Source organism: Gastrolobium bilobum, unplaced genomic scaffold, assembly GCF_033153095.1.
Source record: "Gastrolobium bilobum isolate Gb01-03AN ecotype WA unplaced genomic scaffold, APGP_CSIRO_Gbil_v1 utg372413, whole genome shotgun sequence".
Lineage (NCBI taxonomy): Eukaryota > Viridiplantae > Streptophyta > Magnoliopsida > Fabales > Fabaceae > Gastrolobium > Gastrolobium bilobum.
In genome coordinates this window covers 6,100-15,328 of record NW_026895379.1, presented here as the reverse complement: position 1 = coordinate 15,328, position 9,229 = coordinate 6,100, and the positions used below count along the sequence as shown (strand labels likewise).

At 39.5% G+C, this 9,229-nt stretch overlaps 1 pseudogene; it reads left to right on the top strand.

The window, feature by feature from the left end:
• The first annotated feature begins 1,337 nt into the window (after window positions 1-1,337).
• On the top strand, window positions 1,338-8,132 carry LOC133308243 (disease resistance protein RUN1-like; annotated as a pseudogene).
• The last annotated feature ends 1,097 nt before the right edge of the window (window positions 8,133-9,229 follow it).

The window sequence follows — 9,229 nt, the reverse complement described above, 5'->3', positions numbered from 1 at the left end:
TGATGTATTTTGGAGGACTTAGTGCATGATCATTGTAGTAGTAATGGGTATCTGATACATGGTTACTTGCTTTGATCATGTTCATTTTGTAGCTAAGTCCTTTGGCATGTATATGAGATTTGTAATTAAGACATGATGTAATATTGTAAGTAATGAAGATATTTGTGTATGATGATTACTGTAAGTTAAATGCATGAATGTATTTTTATGTATTGGATATGTTGAGCTGGAAAGTCAATTAGGTACCTTGTGCTAAGTTGGGAAACGTGGGGGCTTAAGCCTGCAAATGGAGGCTTAAGCCTGCTCAGGGGGCTTAAGCGCCCAGGAGGGGGCTTAAGCGCCCTGATGCACCTGTGAAGACCAAAAGCTTTCTGCCGCATGGGGCTTTAGCGCCCAAAATGGGGGCTTAAGCGCCCAGGTAGCGCGCTTAAGCGCCCTGGAGCGAGCTTAAGCGCCCTTGGTGGCTAAAAAAATGTAAATTCCTTCTGTCTGTGGGCGCTTAAGCGCCCTGGAGCGCGCTTAAGCGCCCTACCCGCGTAGTTTTTCAGCATACACCTGAGTTAGTAAAATTGTCATAACTTGAGCTACAGAGCTCCAAATGAGGAGCAATTAATGTTTTAAAAATGGAATAAGAACATGATGTTAAGCTTGGTTTATCTGATTCCGCAAGGTAATACGGTTATGATCACGAAATTGGGTATTATAAATTCGGCATGTTTTAAAATGAAAAATTTATCCGGATTTTAATTGAACCCATGTGATTGTAACTGCGCTTAATATCATAATGCGATGTTAACAAACCGGTTCTAGAACGGGGTGTTACATTTTATGGTATCAGAGCAGTTTCGTAGGGAATAACTGTTAGCTATTGTTGAGTATGCTTAGTGTTTGATGCTTTATAGTTGTTTTAGTACTCTTGATGATTATTGCATTTGTGATCACTAAGTGTGGGCCTGATCAACTCACTTCTTTGTGTAACATGTGTAGTGACATGACGAGGAACCGAAACAACCCCGGACCATCAAACACCAATGCTCAGCCAGAACCTGTTTTGGCTGCTCTTGTGAGGCCCAGAAGTGGCCGTGGGGCAACGGGCGTACCGCCTGATCCCGTGGCTGAAGCTCTTGCAGCCGTTCAGAGAGAGTTGGCTGCTAGCAGGCAAGCCAATGAAAATTTGTTAAAGACAAATGAAGACTCGCGGACTGCTATGGCCGCGATGATGACCGAGTTGAGGACGTTGAGGGGTCCTAGGCCCGTGAACTGGCAACCCACTCCTCCTCCTCACACTGCTACGCCTTCTCCACCTCCTTCACAGGAAGAGGGTGTAGCAGGTAACAATGAAGGTGAGGCTAGCCACCATTCTGATAGTCATAGCCATCACACTGAGGTCCGTCAACCACGTGTTGAGCGTGTTGACGAGCATGAAGCTGAAGAAAGAAGATTGATGGCTTTCCGAAAACACAAACCTCCTTCTTTTAAGGGAGGTTATGAGCCAATGGCGGCTGCGAAATGGCTCCAAGCTATGGAGAAGATATTCAGGGTGATGAGATGCCCTGACGCAATGAAGTTAATCTACTCTGTTTATATGCTGGAAGAGGAAGCGGAAGATTGGTGGACCAATACCGTGCAGCCATTAGAAGCTGAAGGCCGGGAAATCACCTGGCGGTTGTTCGAGACATTGTTCTTGGATAACTATTTTCCTAGGGAGGCTAGGGAACAGAAACAGAATGAGTATAACGATCTCAAGCAAGGGTCGATGACAATTGACCAATATTTCGCCAAGTTCAATGAATTGGTGAAATATGCTAACTATGGGAGAGCCTTACCCATTCCGGCCGAGATGACCTCTAAATTTCAATGGGGTCTAAATGAGAAGATGTCTCGAAAGATGTCAAATTGTGACATCCGAGAGTTTAGTAGATTCGTGAACCAATGCCGGAAGGTGGAAGAAGTTTATGGTGTGCTGAAAAGTAAGAAGTCTTCCGAGGCACAAGCATCTGGTGCTAGTGGAGCAACTGGCTCTACTTCAGAAAAGGGTAAGAAGATGGATGACAGGAGTATTAAAGAAAGATTACAAGCTAAACAATCTGAGGAAAAGTTTAAGAGAAGCGGGAGTCAACAGAGTTGGGACAATGAAAGACCTCTTGTGCCCCAGTGTGACAACTGTGGGAGGCATCACAAGGGCGTTTGTTTGATGGGTCAAAACGTATGTTTCAAGTGTGCTAGACCTGGTCACTATGCGAGGGATTATCCCCAGATCGTGGGACGAGTTGCTCATGTGCAAGTGGTCTATGACCCTTCAGCAGCGGCAAATGTTAGCACTTCGACCCAACCCCAGCTAGAGAGGTTCCCACGCTTGACGGGAGGTATGACGCATGTAGATTAATATGACATGCATAGTTTATTGAGGTTGGAGCCACACATGCTTAGACTGTGAACTCAATTATGATTGTGTGATTCGTTATGTCTAGTAATTAAAGACTAGACTATCTATGGATTGCTAAAAGATCGTAAGTTGTATGCAATGACCTTTCCATGGATGTAGTGGTAGTATTACCTCCATGAGGATAGTATCCTATGAGATAGAGAATTCTCGTTAAAGGTCTGGATTGAGGGGAACTTCCCTTGGAGTTAGCCTTCGGGACCTCCTTGTGGTCAGATACCTAAGAGAAACAGCCCATAGCGGATCTCTCTTGGAAGTTCCATCAGATGAGATTTTATGTATGAGGTTATTAGTAGGACCGCAGAAGGTCAGGGTTAAATATCAAGTGAATAGGTATGACCCTTGAGGAAAATGAAAGATAAAAGTGCTTGAACATAATAGTATCACCTAATTATAAAACATAGATTGAATCAAGAATGAAACATTTCATCTTATGATAAGATGATGAGGAAAAGAGGAACAGATTAATAGGGTAACTTCGGGAACACAAGAAGAGTTCACCGATAAATCCATAGATGATTGAATGAGTGGTTTTGTCGATTTTGAGGACAAAATCGTTAAAAAGGTGGGGTGAATATAATACCCCAAACTTAAGCATTTAATTGATTAATTTTAATTAAATAATTAAGCATATTTTAGTGAGTAAAATTAAGTATAAGGCTTAATTAAATGAATCTGAGTCACTTGGAGTTAAAAAGTGTACTCAGTGAAAATTAAGGGGTATAAATGGGTACAGGCGAAAGTACCCAAAATATAAAAATAAAATAGTAATATTCCTAGAATAATATTCCAGACTTTTGGGTAAAGTTTGGTAATTAATGGAGTTGAATAGATAGACGAACCAATACCCGCTTAAAGTCACTTAACATAAGTTAAGTGACCAATGCAACAAAAGAAACCCAATTGTCCCTCCCCAACCCGTCGTGCAGAAGAGAGGAAAAGAAGAGAAGAAGGAGAAGAGGGGAAAAGGAAGAGGAAAGGAGAGGGAGAACCCTAGGTGGAGCAATCCTCAACCAAATCCATCCGTTCAAAAGCCTAAACCACTCTAAATCTTCTCCTCTTTCATAATCCAAGCTTAGTTTTGAGTGGGGAGCATTGTGGAGAGGGATATTGCCCCTCAAAAATTCGGCCCTTTGTGAGATTTTGGGGTTTTGGGGGTTTCTACCTCCATGGAAGCTTGAGGAACACTCATTCCTCTATTGTGTGATCATTGGTGGTAAGTTTCCACTCTCTTTCACATGATTCTTGGAGATTTGCATGAGTTTAGGGTTAATGAATAGTGTTTTAGGGTTTTTATGAAATGTTGAGTAGATTGGCTATGTTCAAGGAAGAATGAGGCTTAGAGTATGTTGTGAAAAATGCTAGGAATGACATTTAATCGGTAGAAATGAGTTTATAGTGTTATTTTAGTATGCTTTGATGTTTGGAGAAATCTAGGCTTGGAACTATGGATTTCCTTGCATTGTTAGCATTGTTTGATTGTATTCCTTGTGTTGATAGGATTGAGGCAAGAGGACCAAGTGGAGTGACCAACCCTTGGGGTTGTGTGCAATTGAGGAAAGCTCAAAGAGCAAGGTAAACCTTTGGACCTTGTGGTTGATCCCATTGAGTGTTCCACCATACTCCGTTGAGGAGAAATGGTTTATGAGATGTGATATGTAATTATGATAGTGATTGTATGCTCATGCATTGATTCATGCATTGATACATGTTATGATTGATTGATGATTATTGGTTGATGTTTGATTGTTTAAGAGTAATTGAGGAATGATTATAGAAGTAGCAATAATGAATGAGGTAATGGTTGAGGATGATTGGTAGGAACTTCCCTTGGAAACAGCCCTATGTGGATCTCCATGTGGTTAGAGCCTAAGAGGAACAGCCCTATGTGGATCCCTCTTGGAGGTTCCTAGATTGAGGAAAGGACTTCCCTTGGAAACAGCCCTAGGTGGATCTTCATGTGGTAAGAGCCTAAGAGAAACAACCCTTTGAGGATCTCTCTTTGAATAGATTGAGGAAAGGACTTCCCTTGGAAACAGCCCTATGTGGATCTCCATGTGGTAAGAGCCTAAGAGAAACAGCCCTTAGTGGATCTCTCTTGGAAGTCCATGTGATGCTTGCTGATAAGAATGTGTTAAGCTATTATGATTATGTGTACATCAAAGTGAACCTTAGGGTGGAGTGATCTCCAAGGACCTCTGGTTTACTGTGATATATTCGTATATCTCACCCCGTGTTGTGGGGCATCATTTCAGGTACTGATAGAGGTGAGGTTGATCGAGGCAAGAAGCATGAGTAGACTGTACCTGATAGCTGGACATGTTGAGTTGCATGCCATTTAGCATTGCTATATGCATATTTTGATGTCATATGATGTATTTTGGAGGACTTAGTGCATGATCATTGTAGTAGTAATGGGTATCTGATACATGGTTACTTGCTTTGATCATGTTCATTTTGTAGCTAAGTCCTTTGGCATGTATATGAGATTTGTAATTAAGACATGATGTAATATTGTAAGTAATGAAGATATTTGTGTATGATGATTACTGTAAGTTAAATGCATGAATGTATTTTTATGTATTGGATATGTTGAGCTGGAAAGTCAATTAGGTACCTTGTGCTAAGTTGGGAAACGTTGAGAAAACAAAGGTTATGCTGCCCAATTTCCGTTAAATCAATGATGAGAGGATGAGAGTTAAGCAATGATATAGGGATATCACAAGCTTGTTAAATAGGTTGTAAAATGTGTAGGATTGATTCCCCAAGAAAGATACATGAAAAATATGAGTATAGGAAATTGCCCAGAAGAGGGGGCTTAAGCCTGCAAATGGAGGCTTAAGCCTGCTCAGGGGGCTTAAGCGCCCAGGAGGGGGCTTAAGCGCCCTGATGCACCTGTGAAGACCAAAAGCTTTCTGCCGCCTGGGGCTTTAGCGCCCAAAATGGGGGCTTAAGCGCCCAGGTAGCGCGCTTAAGCGCCCTGGAGCGAGCTTAAGCGCCCTTGGTGGCTAAAAAAATGTAAATTCCTTCTGTCTGTGGGCGCTTAAGCTCCCTGGAGAGCGCTTAAGCGCCTACCCGCGTAGTTTTTCAGCATACACCTGAGTTAGTAAAATTGTCATAACTTGAGCTACAGAGCTCCAAATGAGGAGCGGTTTGAAACCACGCGTAGCTAACGAAGAGATCTACAATATAGTAGAAGTTGGGAAATAAATAAGAAGTAAATTAATGTTTTAAAAATGGAATAAGAACATGATGTTAAGCTTGGTTTATCTGATTCCGCAAGGTAATACGGTTATGATCACGAAATTGGGTATTATAAATTCGGCATGTTTTAAAATGAAAAATTTATCCGGATTTTAATTGAACCCATGTGATTGTAACTGCGCTTAATATCATAATGCGATGTTAACAAACCGGTTCTAGAACGGGGTGTTACAGGGGAATTGGACTTTGATGGAGCACTTAAGCTTTTCAATTTGAACGCCTTCAGACAAGATCATCTTGAAATGGAATATTCTGAGCATTCAAAGAGGGTGGTCAAATATGCCCATGGCATTCCATTAGTTCTTAAAGTTTTGGGTCGTCTTCTCTGTGGAAAAGGCGAGGAAATATGGGGAAGTCTCCTTGACAAACTAGAAAGAATGCCAAATAAAGAGGTTCACAATGTAATGAGATTGAGTTATGATGGTCTAGATCGTGGAGAGAAGAAGATATTTTTAGATCTAGCATGCTTCTTAAGTGGATTAAATTTGAAACTGGGCTGGATATAAAAATTTTGTTGAAGGATTGTGAAAGTGATAATTCAGTGGCAATTGACTTAGAAAGGCTAAAGGATAAAGCTCTTATAACTTTTTCCGTTGACAATGTTGTATCTGTGCATGATATTTTAAAAGAAATGGCATGGGAGATTGTTCGCCAAGAACCAAGTGAAGACCTTGGGAGCCACCGTCGATTTGAAGGTTATGATGATATTAATGAAGAATTGAAGAATGACAAGGTAAAAGCATAAATTAACAATGATATCTTTAGATGACATTTGAATATTTTATGAGAAATGGCTTTTAATGATGTTAAAAAAATTTCCTCTAAATTGATGGCAGGGGATTGAGGACATTCGAAGCATAAGTATGTACTTGTCCGAAGATAAGCAGCTGAAATTAAGCCCCCATACATTTGCTAAGATGAGCAAACTACAATTTCTACATTTTCATTCTACACCTTTTTGGTTTCAAAGGGGATTCCTTTATACTCATCCTAAACAGTTTCAATCTTTGCCAACTGGACTAAGATATCTTACTTGGACGAATCTGGAATCTTTGCCCCAAATTTTTTCTGCAGAAAAACTTGTTATATTGGACTTGTCAGCAAGTAGGATGGAAAATCTTTGGGATGGAGTGCAGGTAATATTTATGTTTTTTCTTATAATAATTTTTCTCTTAATTCAAAGAATACAAAATCAACAACTTGAGCTCATGTGTGGTGGCTTGGTTTGTTTTATTTTGTTACAGAATCTGATGAATTAAAAAGAAGTTAAACTCGCTGCCTCGATATTGTTGAAGGAGCTGCCAGACTTTTCAAAAGCCACAAATCTTGAAGTACTGGATATCTCTTGTTGTCAAGAGTTAACTAGCGTGCATCTTGTCTCTCTCAACAAGCTCGAGAAATTGGATGCACCTGGCTGCTATTCCCTTATCAGACTTACAAGCGATACCCATTTAAGCTCCCTTAACTATCTAAACCTTGAATCCTGCAATAAATTCAAGGAATTCTCAGTAAAAGCAGAGAATATTATAGAACTGAACTTAAATTCCACCAATTTGGATCCATTGCCGTCATCTTTAGGACATCAAAGCAAGCTTGAAATCCTAGATCTTGGAGGCTGTGACATTGAGAGCTTGCCTTCGTCCATAAAAAATCTTACAAGACTGCGACATCTATGCATACGTTATTGTGAGAAGCTTCATACTCTACCTGAGCTACCCCTTACCTTGAAACTCTACTTGCCGAAGGGTGCCAATCACTAGAGACTGTACTGTTCCCTTCAACAGCCACTGAACAATTCAATGAAAATAGGAGAAGTGTTGAGTTCTGGAATTGCTTGAACTTGGATGAACATTCTCGCATGGCTATTGAGTTGAATGCACAAATTAATGTGATGAATTTAGCACATCAACATATATCCATGCCAGAACACGACTATGTTGAAAAGTACAGTGATCAAGCAACGTACGTGTATATGTATCCAGAAAGCAGAGTTCCAAAGTGGTTGGAGTATAAAACGAAAAATGATTATGTAATTATTGATCTCTCTTCTGCTCCACCCTCTCCTTCTGTAGGCTTCATTTTCTGCTTCATCATCGAAAAGGGCCAAATATTTGAATCATTGAGATTTAACATCATTATAGGTGATGGTGATGGTGAGGGTGAGGGTAATATGGGCAATGTCGACATGTACACATCTAAGGAACTCAAACTCATCATCATTGACGCTGATCACGTGTGTATGATGTACGACCAGCACTGTTCTCGCTACCTAAATAGCAGGGCCAAAACACAGACAAGGATTAAAATCAAGGTTACAGCCTGGGGTCAAGAAGATAGTGAGTTAAACATACCGATTTCGTTAAAAGGGTATGGGGTAAGCCCAATAAGCACATTGGCAGATTGCAATTTCATTCATCAAATGTAATTTGCGTTATTGTACTCTAACTGTCATAAAACAAATGGATTTTCACTGTTTTCATATGGTTTAAGGTGAAGTTTTTAATTCTGAAGAAAGTTTATTATTTGATATAATTGAAACCCAATTGTTTATAATATTCAAGTTGTCAACATAGCTCTTATAATTTAAAGTCATAACATGAACATATTAAGTGTTTAAACAAACAGATAAAAGCTATGATTACTCAAAAGATACTAGTATGTAAGTATGCTCAAAACTACCATGAAAGATAGTCTATGCAGGCACTGAAAAGCAAGGCCTTATACCTATCGCTGGTTATTAAATTTGCACGAAAGTTTGGTTGTTAGTATCTTTGATAACTGATGCTCTAGCACTTGCATTCTATTTATATGTATGTAACAGTTGTACAAGATCAATTGATCAAAACACATCTCCAATTGAGTTTAGCCCATCCAGTTGCCAAGTGTTGTATGAACTCGAATTAATAAAATTCTTTAAGCTATCAAATGTGTTATACACAACACTTGGACGGTATTCCACAACATGAAATCCAGCCAATTGCATGTGATTAAGTTCTAAAACTTTTGCTGATGAGAAAATTATTTGTCCTGGGAAGATGTTCAGTTTTCAACAATCTGGACTCAAATTGACTTACCAAACCCTGTGAACGTATTCGCAGGACTAATATCACTGTTTTTGTACCCTACCAAAGTGAATACTTGTTTTCTTTATTTTTGATTTCTCAGTAAGGTTACAATGAAATGCCATATTTGTCACATTATTGTGCAGCATTCAAATATTAAACCAGAATCTTGTCAAAGATCTTCTTTGAACCAAGACTTCACAAGACATGATACTCCATCTTATTAGTCGTTGATCCTATAATTCTTTTACATGCTTATGATGCTATGAAAGCAAAAATAAAACTCCCAAGTCCCAACTACTTTTCTTATGCACAGTTTCTGTAACATCCCTGTCTCGAGCCGGTTCAATTAACATACATATGATACAAACAGAAACAGCGGAAGACTTAACTTACGAAAATACGAACTAACTTTTTCTTTTTCTTTAATCCTTTTTCACATGACATATCACATTGCATA